Below are 21,923 nucleotides of genomic sequence, written 5' to 3'. Positions count from 1 at the left end.
ACAGAAAGTGCTTTCCATTTACCATGTGTTACCAGGGCTATCATTAAAATAGTAATTTATTATGAGGATGAGTCTTTAAAATGCTATGCTGAGGCCCTGGGTTCTGGAATCACTGGCTAGGTCAGCACTTTGTGGTTTTAAGCAGTAACGTGCCTTTGGTAAGAAAAAAAGAATGATGTTCATTAATTCTTGATGTGCTTTAAACACTGAAATACTGTAATTTTTTTTCCCCTAGAATGGGAAAAATCACCCTTAAACAAGTAGGTAAAATACTCTAATTCTCCTCAAGATTAATCATGTCTCCCTTTCAATGGGAATGGACACCCCCAACAAGCACAGGATGTTCCCACGTTCGGACCGGAAAGGTATCTTTGTGTGGTCCCTGCTGTGGTCACTGTTCCGACCAATAGACACGATCTGCAGCAGGACTATGTGAAGGAAAGTGTGCAGTCTGGTAGAGGACCAGAGGAAATGTAGGGGGTCATGCTGTCATGCTGGGTGTCGTGACAATAGCCTTGTTCTCTGGGACTCAGCTAGTCAGCTTCAGTTGTCTGAGTTTCTTGCCATCGTGGTACTGCAAGGTTGTTGGCTTTGATATTTGAAGATGGTCCTTAGGCCATATTCCTTGAATGTGAAAATGCATGTTCTGTTAGGTAAGTCTATGTGACTGGAAGGAGATGCAGAACTGCATTAAGTATGGTGAATGATAAAAGATTAGAAAGATAGGAAGAAAGAGGATGGCACTGTGGAGGGCCTTGAACACCTAGAACTTGGGTCTTTTAGAAGTCCAATGCGCTATCCATTGTGCAATGGAGCCACCTAGTACTTGGGTCTTTTAAAAATGAGTCTGGGATTGAGGCCACACAAACTCTTACATTTAGTCCCAGTCATTTATGACACTTGGCAAAGCAGTTGCAACTTAAATTTTTTATTTCCAACAATAACCCATGAAAAGAATCTTATAGCCCCTAAAATATTCATGTTATTGCTGCTGCATGTTCGTGCTAGAATTTGAGGGCTTGCCTTCAGCTATACCTTAGCATAAAAGAAATCGTAGTAAAAATAATTGGCATAAAGCCATCAACTTGCTCATTTGCTGTCTTTCACTGTAAGACAATAAAGGAATTAAATGATGTCTCATTTGGCTTTATATACTTGCATACTTAAATGTTTGGATACTTCTTTGCTAAGTAAATTGGGCCTGATCAGACAAGCCAGTAGTGAATACCTCCAATTTTCAAATGTATTAATTCTTTCCAACTGTGGATTACTAATAATATTTTTATTGGCTGTTATACCCTATCAATGACATATGGTTGAATGGATAAAGCAGGTTAACAAAGCTACTTGTAAAAAATAAGTTACATCCGTGCTATACATATTGTCAAAAAACATATAATCTCATAATACACACACACAAAGACACACATCCTATGAGTACAAATTAAGTCATTTTAACACTTAATGCCCAAAATCCAATGACCATGAGCTTTTCTCCTGCTTGATTATCCAGTCTTTTACAAAGTCTATTTCCCAAAATATTTCTGAGAGCCCCAGTGGAGCTCACATGCATATACAAATATTAGTCTCAGACCCAGTGGCTGAATTAATGTATAACTCCCATCTACATTTATGGTAATTCTGAGATTTGTTCATACAAAGCAATAATTACAAAAAAAAAAAAGTGGTTCCAATGTAATTACCTATTCCTGCCAATCACAGCACAGAGATTTCTTGTTTTGTTCAGGAAGGAGAAATTTGGAGGTGATAGCAAAATGTTCTCTCTACTTTGTTTTTTCTCTCCATCTAAGATGTCCCAAAGCCCCCCAAATGTTCCAATTCATGAAAGGTACCTGCACACATACATACACACAAACACACACACTCACACATACTCACACTCAAACATACATACACACATTACCTTTCTCCAAGTTATAAGCCATCCACAGGGTCCAAACTGGAGCAACTTTCTTAAATTTTCCTTCCACTGTGGGGAAGCACTCAGCCAAATCTCACTCCTTTTGTTCTTTTATTCTCCCCTCTTCTTACACCAACTGTAAATAAAATATGTGTCTCTATGAGAAATAACCAGCAAGCATGCATGCTAAATTGCTTTAGTTGAGTCCAACTCTTTGCGACCCTATGGACCTCTAGGCACGTCTGCCGTGAGATTCTCCAGGGAAGAATACTGGGGTGGGTTGCCATGACCTCCTCCAGGAAGTTGCTAGCGTAGTACACTCAAATTAGATACAAAGGGTGAAAAAAAAATTCCCTCCTCCATCACCCAGCTCATGTCCAATCTTATTTCACTGACACTCATTCAACCCTGGATTAGGAAATTTGAAGTCCATATGGACAAATTTTGTTCAGATTTTAAAAGTCAAACATAAAAAAGAGTCAAAGAACAAAATTAAGAACTTGGATCTTTCTACTGATCGTGTATCTATGCATTAACCTTATAGAGAATATACTTCTTTTCAATCACATACAAAACACTTACACAAACCAACTATGTAATAGGACCCAGAAGAAGTCACAATAAATTCCAAAGAATCAGATGATATAGTATTATCTGAAATATGTATAAAATAAGAAATAGGTAACAAGAAAAGAAATATTAAAATATACTTGTCTGGAAACTAAAAATATGTATCCAAACCCTTTGTTTAAATAGGAAACTTAAAATTAAATGGTATTAAAAATATACCAGTCAAAATTTGTATGGCACACTAAATCACTGCTTAGAAGGAAATTTATAGATTTAATAAACATATCCATCAGAAAATAAGAAAGATTTAAAACCAATGAGCTAAGTGCTTACATCAGGAAATTGGAAAATGAACAACAGAGATAGCCCAACGATATACAAAGAAAGGAAATAATAAATATAAGATGAAAATCAATAAAATACTGAACAATGCTCGCTTCGGCAGCACATATACTAAAATTGGAACGATACAGAGAAGATTAGCATGGCCCCTGCGCAAGGATGACATGCAAATTCGTGAAGCGTTCCATATTTTTAGAACACTTTCTAACACCATACACAAAAATAAACTCCAAATGGATTAAAGATCTAAACGTAAGACCAGAAACTATAAAACTCCTAGAGGAGAACATAGGCAACACACTCTCCGACATACATCACAGCAGGATCCTCTATGACCCACCTCCCAGAATATTGGAAATAAAAGCAAAAATAAACAAATGGGTCCTAATTAACCTTAAAAGCTTCTGCACATCAAAGGAAACTATTAGCAAGGTGAAAAGACAGCCTTCAGAATGGGAGAAGATAATAGCAAATGAAGCAACTGACAAACAACTAATCTCGAGAATATACAAGCAACTCCTACAGCTCAACTCCAGAAAAATAAATGACCCAATCAAAAAATGGGCCAAAGAACTAAATAGACATTTCTCCAAAGAAGACATACAGATGGCTAACAAACACATGAAAAGATGCTCAACATCACTCATTATCAGAGAAATGCAAATCAAAACCACTATGAGGTACCATTTCACGCCAGTCAGAATGGCTGTGATCCAAAAGTCTACAAGCAATAAATGCTGGAGAGGGTGTGGAGAAAAGGGAACCCTCTTACACTGTTGGTGGGAATGCAAACTAGTACAGCCACTATGGAGAACAGTGTGGAGATTCCTTAAAAAACTGGAAATAGAACTGCCTTATGATCCAGCAATCCCACTGCTGGGCATACACACTGAGGAAACCAGAAGGGAAAGAGACACGTGTACCCCAATGTTCATTGCAGCACTGTTTATAATAGCCAGGACATGGAAGCAACCTAGATGTCCATCAGCAGATGAATGGATAAGAAAGCTGTGGTACATATACACAGTGGAGTATTACTCAGCCATTAAAAAGAATACATTTGAATCAGTTCTAATGAGGTGGATGAAACTGGAGCCTATTATACAGAGCGAAGTAAGCCAGAAAGAAAAACACCAATACAGTATACTAACGCATATATATGGAATTTAGAAAGATGGTAACAATAAACCTGTGTACGAGACAGCAAAAGAGACACTGATGTATAGAACAGTCTTATGGACTCTGTGAGAGAGGGAGAGGGTGGGAAGATTTGGGAGAATGGCATTGAAACATGTAAAATATCATGTATGAAACGAGTTGCCAGTCCAGGTTCGATGCACGATGCTGGATGCTTGGGGCTGGTGCACTGGGACGACCCAGAGGGATGGAATGGGGAGGGAGGGGGGAGGAGGGTTCAGGATGGGGAACGCATGTATACCTGTGGCGGATTCATTTTGATATTTGGCAAAACTAATACAATTATGTAAAGTTTAAAAATAAAATAAAATTAAAAAACAAACAAACAAAAAAATACTGAACAACAGAAACACCAAAAAAGAAAAATTTAGCTAAACGAAGACCTGAATTTTTTTAATAAGATTGATAAAACAGAAGAGCTTTAAGCAAGAATGTTAAAGGGGAAAAGTGACAACCAGAAACTGCAAATAAACAGAATACAGAAAGAAATTAGAAATTTAAAATTGTACACCCAGATATACATAGCCAATATGTTTGAAAACCTGGACAAAATGAACAAATGTCTTTGAAAATATACAAATGCCAAAAAATGATGTAAGATGAAGTCTAAAATGTAATAGACTAAAACCACTAGTGAAATTGGAAAAATAAGAATTCACCTTTTCATGAAAATAATAAAAATCCTCTAGCCACAGACTGTTCAAATTCTACCAAATTTTCTAGAAATGTGTAATTTCACATTTTCTAGAAATGTGTAACAATCATATGTAGGTTGTTACGTAGAAAAAGAGAGGACGCTAGGCAATTCACTTTATGAAGTCTGTATAATCTGGATTCCAATACAAAATGATGATAGTAAAAGGAAATTATACCCATTTCATATATGAAAATAGATGTAAAATCAAAAAAAAAATAGCTAACAGAACCTGGCAGAGTTTTTAAAAATAATATAATGAAATAAGATTTATCTTAGGGATGAAAAATGCTTTTATAACAGAAAATCTGTCCTTGTAGATCACCACATTAACGAACTAAAAAGGAAAAAAAACCACTATCTCATAGAAGCCTAAAGAGCATTTGAAAAAAAGTCAATGACTATTTGTAATATAAAAATATGAACTCTCAGATAACTAGGAATAGAAGGGAACGTCTGGGTCTGGTAAAGTCTGTTTGTTGCTACCTGGAGTAAACCTCATACCTACTAGAGTAACTCTAAATGTAGCCATCTTAAAATCATTAACAAAGAAAACAGCTATCTCTACTCTTGTTCAGCATAACTTTGGAAGTCCTGGCCACTGTAACAAAAAAGAGCAAAGCAAGAACTAAAAGTTTTGAGAGGGAAGAGACTTAATAATAATATTTTTTCCTGATAGCATGATTCCCTACTTGGAAAACCGTCAAAAGCAACAACCTGTCATGATAAGAGAGCTAATGGTTTCATTACACTAATAGCAATTGAAGAGAAAATGTAATTTTAAAAACAGCCTTCCTCACCATAACAACAGCAGCTATATAATATCTAGGAATGAAATACTAAGGCATGCATAAGAAGCCTTGATGGAGAAAAATCTAAAAGGTATAAAGGGTATTAAAGGGTATAAAAAAGACCCCAAATAAATGTAGAGATTTTTCATGTTAATGGATGAAATGACTTATTTGTTTTAAAAATATAAGTTTTCCCCACAGAATCTATTCACATTTCCTGATCTCTTCCCCTAAAGGTGAACAAGAAGTTCACTGTCCTCTAGAACAAACAATGCAGCAATAAGCACCCTCCTATATGTCCCCTTATGGATCTGGATAGGAATTATCTGGGGATATGGAATCAAGATTGGGATTGCAGGTATGAGCTGTATGTATCTTTGGCTTACCAGTGTGGCAGATTGCCCTCTAGAACAGCTATACCAGTTCACACTCCAAGTAATTATACATGAGAGCACCACATCCCTTCATCCTCACCAACATACAGTATTTTCTGACTCTGTAATTCTATGGGAGTTAATAAGGCTTTCCTGGTGGCTCAGTGGTAAAGATTCTGCTTGCCAATGCAGGAGACATGGGTTCAATCCCTGGGTTGGGAAGATCTCCTGGGGGAGGAACTGGCCACTCACTCCAGAATTCTTGGGTGGGAAATCCCTTGGACAGAGAAAACTGGCAGGCTACAGTCCATGGGGTCACAAAGAGTCAGACACGACTGAGCACTTAGCACATTGGCACAGGAAGTAACAATTCAAGTACCCATAAAGCCTTAAGATAGATTATGAAACATAGTGCTGAATGAAAACAAGTTACATCACAATACTGTCTGTGTGAGCTAAAAAAACAAGGAACTCTGGTCAATACCCTGTAATAATCTAAATGAGAAAAGAATTTGAAAAAGAATATGTTCTACGCTGTGCTGCATATGTATAATGGAATTATTTTGATGTACTCCTGAAACAAACACAATATTGTTAATCAACTATACTCCAATGTATTGATAAAATAAAAAATTTTAATTGTTTTTACAATTTATAAATAAATTCAACAAGAAAAATACACATACAAAAAGGCACAGCATAAGTTACAAGGATACGTAAATATCTAAGGACATCTGGCAAATCCACCAGAGTGGATGCCTCTGTGAAGAGGATGGAATGGCTGTGGGGATCATGGCTGAAGAGGGAAAATGAAATAAAATTAAAATATAACACAATGAAATAAATGAAGGGATGTGCATAAACCTATGTCAACAGAGTGCCATGAACCAGAGTGTGACTAACTCAGCTCTTGTCATCTGGGGGAAAACAAGTCCATAGAAAGGTAGAAAGGGACAGTGCAGAGTCCTGGGGCAAATCTCTCTTACTTCACCATCCAAGGTGTCAGGAATTCTTCAATTTGTCCATCACCTATAAAATAATACCCAAGATCCTTAGCAATACATTCAGAACTTCTCATCATCTTCCCCCTGTTCCCTTCTATCTCATTGAACTTCAATCTATCTGTCCCCTAAGGAGGCACAAGATTACTTCAATACTCTGTATCTTTACACCAGCTCCTTCCATTGCTTGGGATGCTTTCCCCAACTTGTCTAGCCGGTAAACTCCTATTCATTCAACATGACCTCTGCTGTGAGCACCTTCTTTGCCTTTTATCCTCCTTCACCTGCTCTTCTACCACACATATATCTACTGGGCACTTGTCACACAGCATGGCATTGTCCCATTACTTGCTCACATATCTTTCCTGGATTAGATTACAAACTCCTTGAGAAAAGAGTCTGTCTTATTTTGGAACACACCTAAAAAACACAGGCTTCTTATAACTATAATTGAATGAATGAATGCATACTCTGTCATGGGAATTTGCAGAGATTTCTAATGAGGCCCTTTTAAAGAAGTGTTGCAAAAACACCAATGTGTACTGTTATGGAGACTGGAGTAATGAGAGAGGGAGAGTTGTGGAGCTAAATTGCAGGGAAGATCCATCTTGTCAATGACCCTGCTGCCTTTTCCTTCTTTTCATGGAATTTCATGTCTACTATGCTACAAATGGAGAAGGCGATGGCACCCCACTCCAGTACTCTTGCCTGGAAAATCCCATGGACGGAGGAGCCTGGTAGGCTGTAGTCCAGGGGGTTGCTAATAGTCGGACACGACTGAGCAACTTCCCTTTCACTTTTCACTTTCATGCATTGGAGAAGGAAACGGCAACACACTCCAGTGTTCCTGCCTGGAGAATCCCAGGGACGGGGGAGCCTGGTGGGCTGCCGTCTATGGGGTCGCACAGAGTCGGACACGACTGAAGTGACTTAGCAGCAGCATGCTACAAATAAATAGCAGCAGGCACCAAATGAGGAGCTATGCTTTCTTAGCATCTCTGATCTCCTAATTTTCCGATGGTGGGATGCTGCTGTGATTGCTGACACCTTTGGGTCCTCCGACCCTACCACTTTCCCTCAGTCCTGCAACTTTATCCTCATCAAACTTCAATTTTATATTCTGTTATGTGTGTTAGAGTAAGCAGATGTAACTTGAGGGGCTCTGATCTTTCAGTGCAGCTTCCTGCCCACAATGATCTCCCTGATTGTCCTACTTCCATGATTGAAGTAGGACAATGACGTGACTCTCCACTAGAGTCAGACGAGCCCCAGGCTACCCAAACCTTCACTCTAAACTTCAAAGACAGTGCCTTGCAGAAACCAATATATTTACGCCTATTTTCAGACCATCCCATTAGCAATTTCGTTACCTGGGCCAGGGATGCAGAAGAAGTATGTACATCCTAATGAGGATTAAGGACATGGTAAGAAGGGGCAAGAAGTTAGGGAAAGTGTCCCTGGACCAGGAATGGACAGCCAGGAAAGCACTAGAGAAAATGTCAACAGTCAAAGGAAAGAGAACAGGCATAGGGTGGACCAAGCACATATTATTAACTTCTCAAATTTATTTCTTATTTTTTATAGTTCTATTCTCATTCTCCCTGATGCTGGGAAAGATAGAGGGAAGAAGGAGAAGAGGGCATCAGAGGATGAGATGGCTGGATGGCATCACTAATGCAATGGACATGAACTTGGGCAAACTTCAGAAGATAGTGAGGGACAGGGAGGCCTGGCGTTCTGCAGTCTTTTGGGTCGCAAAGACACGACTGGGTGACTGGACAACAACAACATTCTCATTATGGAGTTCTCACCTGGACAACCTTTGTGGGTTTGCTTTTTCCTTTTTTTGACCTACTTCCTCATTTTCATAGACAAAGGGTCTCCCCATAGATGTCTTTTTTAACCTCCTTGCATGAATTTTCAGCATGAAACTCACTCTGCTCCCCACTTCCACTATCCACAATAAACTCTCAATGCAGAGTTAAACTGATTGGACTAAAGGTCAGTTACATTACATTTAAATAAGCATGGAGAATATAAAAGACAGCAGGAAACACAGTGCAGATGTCTTCAGCTACACTTTGATAAGCCCAGCAGCTGTGGCCGTTTGAATGCTCTCATGGGAATTAAAAAACTAAAATCCATAAAACAATCTTCAGGCAATAACACTGAGTCTGCCTCTCCACGGAGAATAGGAATCAGTGGAGTAAGACTCAGCATCAGTGAGCTTGCTACCGAATCTAATTATTTTCTGGTGTGACGTTGTTATGGGAAATGTAACAATTGGTATTGACTTTTAAACAGTTCTGTACCTATTTATTATTTGACCTCATTTAACAATTCATTTCCCAGAAAGTATTACGCACAAAGCTAAAAAACAAGGGTCGTGGAGACAGGTTTTTCTCATCTGTTTGTTGCAAAAGAGACAAACAGTACTAAACACAGCTATTGAATTGCACATACATATCTGAAATCCAGGGCTTTCCTGGTGGCTCAGTCAGTAAAGAATCCATCTGCAATGCAGGAGAAGTGGGTTCGATTCCTGGGTTGGGAAGATACCCTGGAGGAGGGCATGGCAACCCACTCCAGTATTCTTGTCTGGAGAATCCCCATGGACAGGGATGTCTGGTGGGATACGGTCCTTGGGGTTGGGAAGAGTTGGACATGACTGAATGGCTAAGCGCACACACATCTGAAATCCACTCCTTTCTTGAATGAACTACAGGATCTAAATGTCAGTTTGGCCAATTAAAGTGTTACATTCCACTGGTGGTTTTTTTTGCCAACCAAGAATTATGATTTTTAAAATGAAAAGGCAAAAAAAATATTTTAAAGAAAAGACAATTATGTGTAAAAAAAAAATGTACTTGAAATCCAGTACCAACAAATTTATCAGTGCTTTCCTCCACTGGATGTCATCTGTAATGAGTGAATAAATAGTCAAAGGTAAAAGATTTATATAGACACTGTCCAATTCAACCCAAGTTCAATTCAACTCATGAAAAAATGCTTTACAAGAACACAAAGCTTACAAAACAGAGTTGTTACTCTCCACCAATATGACTGAATTAAAGACAATTTAGACTTCTGATAATAGCTTTAGCTATCCAAGTCCACATATTGAACATGTACTATATAATCAGGACCTATTCTAGGCAGTTGTATTTTCATTACATATTGCAAAGCTCATTTTATTTATTTATTTATTTATTTTACTAATACAATTATGTAAAGTTTAAAAATAAAATAAAATTAAAAAAAAAATAAAAATAAAAAACAAAGCTCATTTTAGAAATAAGAAACATAAGACTCAGAAACTGTAAAACACTCTTCCATGATTTCATGGCACTTGGATGGCAAAGTGGAGATGGGAACATGGCTCCCTAAGACCCTAAATCATAGGTTCATGTATCCATTCCATACCTCTCTTTCAGAAAGTGCCTCAGAGCCACTAGTACATGTGTCTGACATCTTTGGGTAGGAAATGCTTCTGAAAGTATATTGAAAAATAAACAGCCCAGAGTCATTTGGAGCCCCTGTAATAAGAAAGGTGAATAATCAATACCGATTTGAAAGAAAGATAAAACAACTACTGAGGAATGAGGCTGCTTTTCTGGTGACTCTTCCACAGCTCTTCATTCTGCTTCTGCTTTCCCTTATAATAGGGATTGTTGTTTTTGTTCAGTTGCTCAGTCATGTCTGACTCTTTGCAACTTCATGGACTGCAGCATGCCACACCTCCCTGTCCCTCACCATCTCCCAGAGTTTGCCCATGTAGCAGGAGTAGTATTTAGGAAAAAACATTAATGTGCTTTTCTTATTTGCTTTCCTGAATACAAGACATCCCCCCTAGTCTTGTATTTCTACTAAAGGCATTGTGTGTTTATTGATAGTGATGGCTCCAAGAGGCATATCAAGAGAGTGAAAGAGTTAATACTCAGTTTTTAATATTTAAAAAATAATTTTGCAGAAAGATGTTAGTTACAAAAAAGATTATTTTCTCAAGATAAGATTCTCAAAATTCCTTTTTTCCCTTGATCAGACTAAGAACTAAGTATGGATGAATGAACCCAAAGAGTTCACTCATATTACAGAGAAGATACTCCTTCCACTAAGGCAGCTATATCAGGAAACATTGTTCTGTGGTAAGAGTGAAAATATGGGCTTCCCCAGTGGTTGAGTGGTGAAGAATTCACCTGTGAAGCAGGAGATGCAGGTTCAATCTGTGGGTCAAAAAGACCCCCTGGAGGAAGAAATGGCAATGCACTCCAGTATTCTTGACTGAAAAATCCCATGGAAAAAGGAACCTGGCAGGCTACAGTCCATGGGGTCACAAAGAGTCAGACACGACTGAAGTGACTCAGCATGGCCCCGCAAGAAGAAAAATACAGGTCAGGAGAAAAACCTGACCCATCTCACCCTGCTGGTGCTGCTAAGTCACTTCAGTCGTGTCCGACTCTGTGCGACCCCAGAGATGGCAGCCCAACAGGCTCCCCTGTCCCTGGGATTCTCCAGGCAAGGACACTGGATTGGCTTGCCATTTCTTTCTCCAATGCATGAAAGTGAAAAGTGAAAGTGAAGTCGCTCAGTCGTGTCCGACTCCTAGCGACCCCATGGACTGCAGCCTACCAGGCTCCTCCGTCCATGGGGTTTTCCAGGCAAGAGTACTGGAGTGGGGTGCCATCGCCTTCTCCGCCTCTCACCCTCAGGGGATACTAAGAAAAAGGAAATCAAAGACAGTGGATACTGGAGTTCTTATTTTTTTCCTCTCTTCTGGGGCAAAGCTTTAAGACAGGGTGGTTAAGGAAACACCAAGTAAACTGAGGGGCATGTACAATGCAGGAAGGGGTACAACAGAAAGAAACTAGAGCCTTTGTTCCCACGTGCCCTAGTTCTGAGTCGAGGGCCTTGAGGGCATACCTTGTGAGAAGACCTCACAGCAGAGACTTGGAGTGACTCCTAAGGTCAGGGTTCCAGAAGGAGTAATTGAGCCCTGAGTGGTCAGCATGCATGAGGCAGGGTCTGCAAGAGTGAGAGTTCAGGGAAGCGAAATCAAATGTAAACAAATGTATTATTTCTATGGGTTAGGTTTCTAGGTGTGGGTAAACTAGATTTTTTGCTCAGGATTCCACTGGGCTGAAATCAAGGTATTGGCTGTGCTGGGGTCTCATTTAGAGATTGGAGGCCTCTTCTAAGCATATTCAAGTCATTAACAGGATTCATCTCCTTTCAGCTGTGGGAATGAGGCCTCCGCTTCTTGCTGGCTATTGGCCAGGAGTTGCTCTCAGTTTGTAGAGGCTGTCCTCAAATTTAGCTACTTGCTGTTGTTGTTCAGTTGCTAAGTCATGTCTGACTTTTTGCAACCCCAAGGACTGCAGCACACAAGGTTTCCTGTCCTTCACTGTCTCCCGGAGTTTGCTCAGATTCACGTCCATTGAGTCAGTGACACCATCTGGTTAGCTCCAAGGTTCTCTCCCATAAGTCCTCTCACACTTCCAATCTGTCAGGTCCACTTACACAATCTCCCTCTTGATTAAACAAAGGCAACTTATTTATTAGTAACCTGACATTTAATATCTCATTATATTCACAGTTTCTGCCTGTAGTCAAGGGGAGAAGATATATGGAGGGTGTGTACCCCAGGGGGCTGGAATTTTGGGGGCTGATGCACATTTCTGCTTTCCACAATGATGCAAATTCTAGTGCTCTTCAAAGTTCCTAGATATTTTTTTCCAAGTAAACAGTCTGTTTACATTTGTCATAATGACTGCAAATCTTGAAACTCTGGAGTGTTTTGTTATGTTTTAACTTGGCAATATTGCCAGGCCATTTATATTTTCAGAGATGCATGTTGAGAAGGCTGGGATAGCCATATTTATGGTTGTGTTTTAGAGCCGTTTCTGGTGAAGGGGTTTGGCGGATCTGATGTCACTCCCCAAAGAAGAAGGAGGTGAGAATCATTGCTTTAAATTGTGGAAATGAGATTTCTAAAGCACCACGTGCCTTATGGATTCAATCATATTTCTTTAAAACTTCACAAGCCCAGATGCCAGAGTCTACGATAATTTTTAGAAAAAACCATGAAAAGTTAAACCAAGTACAGGCAATTTACCAAACCATGTTGAAACTTAACACCAAAAATAAAAGTATTTTTGATGCTTTCCTGAATGATATCTCTCAGATAGAAACATTTATGCAAATGACACCATTAGAATCCTTTTAAAGATTTTTTTCATTTAAAATTCCTACTGGTAAATATTAATAGGAATTCAACTCCAGAACTTTTTTAAGATACTCTTTGTATCTTAAAAGCCAACATGGGTCTTACACAAGATGAGATATTTGACTTTTTAGGACTCTATGGAGGAAGGTATCAGGTGTATTATCTTCCATTAAAATATTGACCTCATTTTGTCTCTTTGGATTTTGTTTGGATTTTATGAGAAAAGATTAGAAATTTCAAGGTTTCTTTCAGAATCTTTGCTGTCCTACTGAAACCCAGGGAAGGAAGCAGAGAAAGCCAAGGGATGGTTTTGGTGGCGTCCCCACTGAAGCTATCATTTTGGCATGGCCTTATTTTGTACTGTGATGATCAGTTTTTGAGTCAAGTCCATTAATAGATGTAGTTTGATGAGGTTAGGAGGCAGTAAGGGTAAGAGACATTTGCATTGTGTGTTCCATGAACCCTCCGCCCTTTCCACTTTCCTCTGTCTCATCTCACTCCCATCCCCTGCATATCAAGCATGGGAACCTCAGCAGAGAGAAGGAAGAGAGTAGGGAGAGGAGAAGTCCTGCGGGAAGAGCTAGGGGGAGTCATTAAGAAATGGTTTTAACCTCCTCATGGATGGAATAAAAAGAAGATCTTCTAATATGGAACTAGAGAGAATTCCACCTTGTCCCACTTCTCTCCACATCCCAAATTCCACCACATTTACCCACTAAGTCAGAGAATCACACCACTATGTAAAGCTACTATTGACTGCTGGGAATAGCTAATGTATGCCACAAAGGCAGAAGACTATTGGGAAAGAGATTCAGGGAGCCTTCCCATTACAATCTAGAAAAATAATAGTTTTCCTAGAGCCCACCTCCACCCAGTTCACTTTTTCTTACATCTCATTAGGCAGAATAGGATCACATGTCCACCCCTAGCGTCAGGAAAGTGATTTTTTTTTTAATGGCACATGACTGTCACAGTCAAAATGGGGCTCTGATAGTATAAGACAGGGATTTGCACACCTTTTCTGTAAAGGGCTATACAGTATAAATATTTTAGGTTTTGTGGGCCAGATGGTTTCTGTTGCCACTGCTGAGTTCTGCCCTTGCAGCATGAAAGCAGCTGTAGGCAACACATGATGAGGCTGTGTTCCAATAAAACTTTATTTATAAACACAGGCAGCAGGCTGGATTTAGCCTATGGACCTTAGTCTGCCCACTCTTGATGTAGGAGACAGATAATAGGTAAGCAACAAGCAAGATCTCCCATCCCACCTGTCTGTTTTCAAGAATCACTCTCTCCTCCCCTTTCCCATTCTGCATTCTAGTTCTTGAACACACAAAGAGAATAGGGATCAGCAAACATGGCATTTCACATTTGGAAGGGGTCTAGCTTCTGGGCTCTGACTCGGTTTCAAATCTCTCCTGACACAGGTGTCTGTGATTCTAAGCAAAGTGGAACACAGCTACCTGGTATCCTAGTCCTGTCATTTACTCAAGTGCAGGAGGGCCCCATGGTGCCGGAGTCAAGAAGGTACAAGCGAAAGTGGCTGTCACAAGATGATGAATGGCTGCCCTCTGAAGTTTTTATTTGAATCCTAAGTGACAAAACTAGACCAACCAAGGAAATTTGGTGATTTTCTCTGCTGCAAAGCAGCCACCTGGTGAATATTACTTTGCAGCCACCAACCCTTGGCAGAGGTTGGAACAGCAGCTATAATTATAAAGAGCAGGGAGGAAACTCTAAAAAATCTCTTCTGGGTGACAAAATTCTGAAAAATCAAGATAATTACAACACTAGCTCATCCTGATTTGCTTGGCTGTTTATAGATGAGGAGAAGCTGATGCACTGAGAGCCTTTTCTTTTTCTTTCCCTTCTCTTCTATTTGCATTAAATCCTGTGTGGCTCCTCTCTGAAATGTGTGCATATGCTGTGTCCATGTGAGACGCCACCACTGGCACTTGTCATAAGAATTAAATCCCTCTCAAGCTTGTTTACAGCTCAGCACTTGTCATACTGCTCCCTTGAGCTTCATGGCTGGTTGGGTTCTTTTTCTCCCCAGCTCTGCGGAAGATTTAATTTCTTTTTTGTTTATGTGTGTACTTACCCTTGCAGGTGCAGGAAAGAAAAAATTGCTGTGCCCAGATGTTTTGAAGCTGTAGTAGCATACATACAGCTCAGATTAAACAGAAAAAAACTGCATAAGGCAGGCACTTCAAGTACATTATTCTATAGGGTATTTAATAAACCTATCATGTCTTCTTGACAATAAGACTCCTGAATATAATTTTAGGAACAGTTAAGGCATCGCCAGCTCAATTCATTCATAGATGATTTTACAGCGAGATCTGTCATTTTTGAGTGGGGCGCATTACATTACCCCATTTTCAACTTAGAAAATATCTTCTCGGAACAGAACAGTCTGGGAATTGGGTAGACACATTGCCTATCAAGCTGTCTCAGTTCATTACTGGATTAGTTAGACCTCGGGGATTGCAGGCCAGATTTCACCTTAGTTTTGTAACACAGCAAACATAAGCCAAACACAAACAACCCTCTTGCTGATCATTGAGCTCTGTACTAATATGCAAAAGCCCTGCTCAAGTTGCAGATGGATAATGCTTCTGTGGTCCCTCAGTTTGGATTTTCCTTTCCCCAAAGCGATGGGCTAACCTGCTTTGTACACAGCAACTGTCAAAGAGGGGAAGGAGTTCAACTCAGGAGAAGAGAGTATGCTCAAAACTCTCCAGACTCCACTCCTCTAGCCTCCAACAATTGTTTCCCATGACTGCATGGAGGTGCCTCATCACCTCTGGCAATGAGCATTTTAAATATTTCCTCTCAGCCAGAGTCTAGATGGTGATGCTTGTCGTGAAGTCCCACCTGTACAATACACCCACCCCTGCTTTGTGACATGGTTCCCTCGAGGGCCCACATTACTATTTCTACCTTTCCTCAGAGATGTAGAAGAGTTCTCTGCTGACCTGCTTAAGATACTGGTTTAAAAGAAAATTTCCATCTCCCTTTGTTCATGAAGCTAAACAGCTTCAGTAGAATTAGGAAGAGAATGCTATTGGCCTCTGTTTCTTTATAGGGAAGAAAGAGGTCATGCAAAAAGAGAGAAAGAGAAGCTCTCATATTTTAATTTAAGTGCCAGTCCTGGATCCCCAGTTGGCAAAGCCTTTTATAGTCAGTTCTTGGCCCAGCATTCTGCATCTGCAAGATCAGAGCTTATTAGTATCATCTCTTACTTCTGCCTCCTAATGTTGCCACCAGAGACTGTAAAAATCTTAGACTACACACACTGCGAGGCAAATGGCTTTTCCTTAACTGCCACAGTGCAGGTTTTTGCTTGCACTGATAAACATATTCCTCTAGCCATACTGGTAATATTAAACACTCTCATCATCCCAATACCTTCTAGAACACCCACTTAGAACATGGAGACTATATTAGAAATCTATATCTACTATAATGGGCTGTGTGTAAAAGAAAGAATAGGAGGATCCTGGAACCACCTTTGGTTTAATAGATTATGACAGTGATGCTTCTGTTCATAGGTCATCAATCAGTTTTAACAATAAAACCATCATATAATTTATAGTTTTATCTATTTATGTTTTCTCTCTTTAATTTGTTCAAAGCATCTCATCAAACACCAAGTATTCTTAAAGCAGGAAGCCTACAGATTTATCAAGATACAGTGGGACTTTATGAATGAACTCTTATGGTGGTGATGGTTGTTCTGCTAGTATAAATAATTTATACATCTTTAGCAAGTGCTGATTATAAATATTTTAAACATGGGAACCTTGTACATTGAAGGTAAATCAACATCACTGTTCACCACTGGACTATGGGTGATAGGGCAATAACTACACCAGCCAATAGGTGGCTAGGTGTGGCCAGCTCCTTACTTTCACTGAAATGTGAATCCAGGTGATGACCTTGGTAGCCCAAAAGACACCTGCTTACTCCTTCCCCAAATCTTCATAAACACATACACAAACATGTGTTCATGCACTGACCAGATCCAAAAATGTATATACAACAAAGATTAATTCTGCTGAGAGTCAGCTATTAATATATTGTATTGAGAAGTGACACAGTAAAGCTACTGTGTCTTTCTTTTAAAATAATGTTTATCAAATTGGTTTGAGTCTGGAGCAAAGCCAGGAGGAAGGGAGTCTTTAGCTGCAGACTAGATCCCCAGAGTAAAAGAAGCTAGAAAGCAGTCTGGAGACAGAGGGTAGGAATGAGGAAGGAAGGAACGAGGGGAAGCAGAAGTAAGGTGGAGAGGGACATTCTATGTGCGCTCTGCCTGCTTCAAAATTTTGTCTGAAAATGTCTGGGCTAGTAGACAACAGGCAGATGCCAAGCTAACGTTGTGCGAGTGTGCTAAGTCTCTTCAGTCGTGTCTGACTCTTTGTGACCCTATGGACTCTAGCCCTCCAGGATCCTCTGTCCATGGGATTCTCTAGGCAAGAATATTGGAGTGGGTTGCCATTTCCTTCTCCAGGGGATCTTCCTGACCCAAGGATAGAACCTGTGCCTCCTGCATTGGCAGGCAGATTCTGTACCACTTGCCCACCTGGGAAACCAAGGTCTACTAGAAGCAATTCCCTCTCTCTCTGCAGAAAGAACCCACTAAAACTTTTAAGCAATTACTTTCCCCCCCATTTTCTGTAGAAGAATCTCAACTTACCTTTCCAGCTCATCTCCTGTCACTCTAATTCTTACCTAAAACTGGTCACCTTTGTTAACATTTCATGCAAATTCATGCCTTCATATCTTGGCTGAGGCTTTTCAGACAGCTGTTTGCCATCTTCTATTTAAAAACTCCTGCCTATCTTTTGGAATGAAGCTCAAAGGTATTGTCTTCTGTGATATCTTTCTTGAGTAGATCAGTCAGTCCCTCCACTGTGTTTCCAGGGTATGTCCCATCCATTTATTATCTTGTATGGGAATGTATTATCTTGTTTGAGTGCTTCCCCCTCATCAAGATGGAACTCTCAGAGCAATGATGGCACTTGCTCACCTGTGTATCCTCAAGGTTTATTTAGCTCACAGTAGGCACTTGATTCTCCAAGCCAGGCTTCAGCAATATATGAACCGTGAACTTCCTGATGTTCAAGCTGGTTTTAGAAAAGGCAGAGGAACCAGAGATCAAATTGCCAACATCCGCTGGATCATGGAAAAAGCAAGAGAGTTCCAGAAAAACATCTATTTCTGCTTTATTGACGATGCCAAAGCCTTTGACTGTGTGGATCACAATAAACTGTGGAAAATTCTGGAGGAGATGGGAATACCAGACCACCTGATCTGCCTCTTGAGAAATTTGTATGCAGGTCAGGAAGCAACAGTTAGAACTGGATATGAAACAACAGACTGGTTCCAAATAGGAAAAGGAGTTTGTCAAGGCTGTATATTGTCACCCTGTTCATTTAACTTATATGCAGAGTACATCATGAGAAACACTGGGCTGGAAGAAACACAAGGTGGAATCAAGATTGCCAGGAGAAATATCAATAACCTCAGATATGCAGATGACACCACCCTTATGGCAGAAAGTGAAGAGGAACTAAAAAGCCTCTTGATGAAAGTGAAAGTGGAGAGTGCAAAAGTTGGCTTAAAGCTCAATATTCAGAAAAGTAAGATCATGGCATCCGGTCCCATCACTTCATGGGAAATAGATGGGGAAACAGTGGAAACAGTGTCAGACTTTATTTTTCTGGGCCCCAAAATCACTGCAGATGGTGATTGCAGCCATGAAATTAAAAGACACTTACTCCTTGGAAGGAAAGTTATGACCAACCTAGATAGCATATTCAAAAGCAGAGACATTACCTTGCCAACAAAGGTTCGTCTAGTCAAGGCTATGGTTTTTCCAGTGGTCATGTATGGATGTGAGAGTTGGACTGTGAAGAAGGCTGAACGCCAAAGAATTGATGCTTTTGAACTGTGGTGTTGGAGAAGACTCTTGAGAGTCCCTTGGACTGCAAGGAGATCCAACCAGTCCATTCTGAAGGAGATCAGCCCTGGGATTTCTTTGGAAGGAATGATGCGAAAGCTGAAACTCCAGTACTTTGGCCACTTCATGCGAAGAGTTGACTCATTGGAAAAGACTCTGATGCTGGGAGGGATTGGGGGCAAGAGAAGTAGACGACAGAGGATGAGATGGCTGGATGGCATCACTGACTCGATGGACATGAGTCTGAGTGAACTCCGGGAGTTGGTGATGGACAGGGAGGCCTGGCGTGCTGCGACTCATGGGGTCGCAAAGAGTCGGACACGACTGAGTGACTGATCTGATCTGATCTGAGGCACTTGATGGGAGAAGCCAATGGTACCCCACTCCAGTACTCTTGCCTGGAAAATCCCACAGACAGAGGAACCTGGTAGGCTGCAGTTCATGGGGTCGCTAAGAGTCAGACACGACTGAGCGGCTTCACTTTCACTTTTCACTTTCATGCATTGGAGAAGGAAATGGCAACCCACTCCAGTGTTCTTGCCTGGAGAATCCCAGGGACAGGGGAGCCTGTTGGGCTGCCATCTATGGGGTCACACAGAGTCGGACACGACTGAAGCAACTTAGCAGCAGCAGGCACTAGATGGGGCTTCCCAGGTGGCATTAGTGGTAAAGAATCTGCCTGCCAATGCAGGAGACATAAGAGACAAGGGTTCCATCCCTGGATCAGGAAGATCCCCTGGAGGACAGCACATCAACCGATTCCAGTGTTATTGCCTGAAGAATCCCATGGGCAGAGGTGCCTGGTGGGTTACAGTCCATAGCATTGCAAATAGTCGGACATGACTGAAACGACTTAGCACACACTCATGTATTTAATGGATGAATGGAGCACTGCAATTTTTAAAAAATGAAGAAAACAGTGTGTGGAATTAGCAGGTAAGAAAGTTCCAAATGATGCTCTAATCACAATTCCAGCCTTTTTCTTTCAAAGATTCATCTTTTACTTCTAAACATTTAACTCTGAACACTTCCATCCTTCCGAAATCAGAGCTGTAGCCAAAATAAATGTCAAGGCTTAGAAAAACCACAGGGAAAGTTTTGGGATCCTGGTAATTGAAGATGGATTTAAACTTCTGTGAAATACCACCATTGCCTGCTTGTGTTATTTCTTTATGCATTTAATAGAGTGCTTACCTTTCAAAACCCAGTTGTGGCTTGCTGTTACATTTTCTTTGTACTTGCTTTAACACCTGTTAACCACAACACTGAGCTTGCCAGTCCTGGCTTCACCTTGTTCTCTGGCTGTTGCTATCACAGTGTAACTGCAGCTCTGCAGCTGCTACATTGGCAGCCATGGTAGGGATCAGGACTGGTCTCTGGCCCCTGGGTTGCTTTAACAGTCACACAGTTGTAGGTGCATTAGAGGCCTCTTTTCTCCTGGCTTGTACAGCCCTTTGCTTATCCTGTCCTTGCAAAGCCCATCACCTCGAGGTAGTAGCTCTGCATATCAACTGCCCTCACTAGACTGCAAGTTCTCTGAGGGAAGGAATGTGCCTGACTCATTATCTTTTCTCTGACACTTCTCAGGGCCTGGCATTGGAAGGAAAAAAAAAAAAGAATAATGAATGAACAAATGATGAGCGAATGAATGAGTAAAAATGTCCTCATTAAAATTCTTTGTTGGAACTTTAATTAAATCACTCATCATGCATATCAGTTATTATTCCCCACCAAATGATACTTCTGATTCAGTGTAATTGGCTGCTTTTTTTCCTTCACCCTGGAAACAAGTAATCTTTCTTGATTATCAACAGCTATGCTATAATACAAAAATAGAAAAGAAAAATCTAGACATGGTATAAACCTGCTAATGGCTTCCTCTCTGGGAGCTATCCTTGCACATCTCTAAATTGCTTTGAATAATATTTGTTATCCTCACCCTCTCAGGCCAGTTGGACATGGTGTGCCCTGTTTATATAGCTGAGTGTATCTAATTCCATTAGCACCACAATAAAATGATGCTGCATTTTAAAAATAGCTCTTAAATTTTTTTCATTGGAAGAATGGAATGTTTCTGTTTTTGGGGGTTCTTGAGAGGTGTATCTCTTTTTGAGATTTTTTTATTGAAGTATACTTGATGTAAAATATTATATAAGTTACAGGTGTACAATACAGTGATTCACAATTTTTAGAGGCTATACTCCACTCCAGTACTCTTGCCTGGAAAATCCCATGGACGGAAGAGCCTGATGGGCTGCAGTCCATAGGGTCGCTAAGAGTCGGACACGACTGAGCAACTTCACTTTCACTTTTCACTTTCATGCATTGGAGAAGGAAATGGCAACCCACTCCAGTGTTCTTGCCTGGAGAATCCCAAGGACGGGGGAGCCTGGTGGGCTGCCATCTATGGGGTCACACAGAGTCGGACACGACTGAAGTGACTTAGCAGCAGCATACTCCATTTATACTTATCATAAAGTATTGGCTTTGTTGTACAATATATCCTTATAACTTAACTTTATATCAGTACATAATAGCTTGTAGCAAAGTGCTTCTTGGGAATCTTTGGGAAATTAGGCAATATGCTGAAACTATCATACCGTCCAATAATAATGATGCCAAACAGATGATTCTTCCCAGTTGAATTATCTGTCTTGACTCACCTAAATTTAATCTCCATTTCCAAGTCAGAAAGCACTTATGGGTGTGGTGAGATGAGAAATACGGGCCTGGGCTCAGAGCAGAGTGAAGCTGACTGGTCAAACAGGCCACAAATGATCAAACTCCTTTATCTTCATGTCTGTAAAACAGGGACAATAAGATTGACTCCACAAGGTCCTTGTGA

General features: G+C 40.4%; 1 long non-coding RNA gene and 1 other non-coding gene across 2 annotated transcripts; one reads left to right on the top strand and one right to left on the bottom strand.

The window, feature by feature from the left end:
• Positions 1-1,930: 1,930 nt before the first annotated feature.
• On the bottom strand, positions 1,931-21,865 carry LOC129620587 (uncharacterized). The gene is made up of 3 exons (XR_008698579.1): positions 21,742-21,865; positions 10,314-10,426; positions 1,931-2,057 (listed from the first exon to the last, which is right to left on the bottom strand). It is a non-coding gene; the product is annotated as an uncharacterized LOC129620587 (long non-coding RNA).
• Positions 2,921-3,027, top strand: LOC129622206 (U6 spliceosomal RNA). Its single transcript, XR_008699878.1, has one exon. It is a non-coding gene; the product is annotated as a U6 spliceosomal RNA (small nuclear RNA).
• Positions 21,866-21,923: the final 58 nt, after the last annotated feature.

The sequence above is a fragment of the Bubalus kerabau genome, chromosome 10, assembly GCF_029407905.1.
Source record: "Bubalus kerabau isolate K-KA32 ecotype Philippines breed swamp buffalo chromosome 10, PCC_UOA_SB_1v2, whole genome shotgun sequence".
NCBI lineage: Eukaryota > Metazoa > Chordata > Mammalia > Artiodactyla > Bovidae > Bubalus > Bubalus kerabau.
This window is presented reverse-complemented; position numbering and strand designations above follow the sequence as displayed.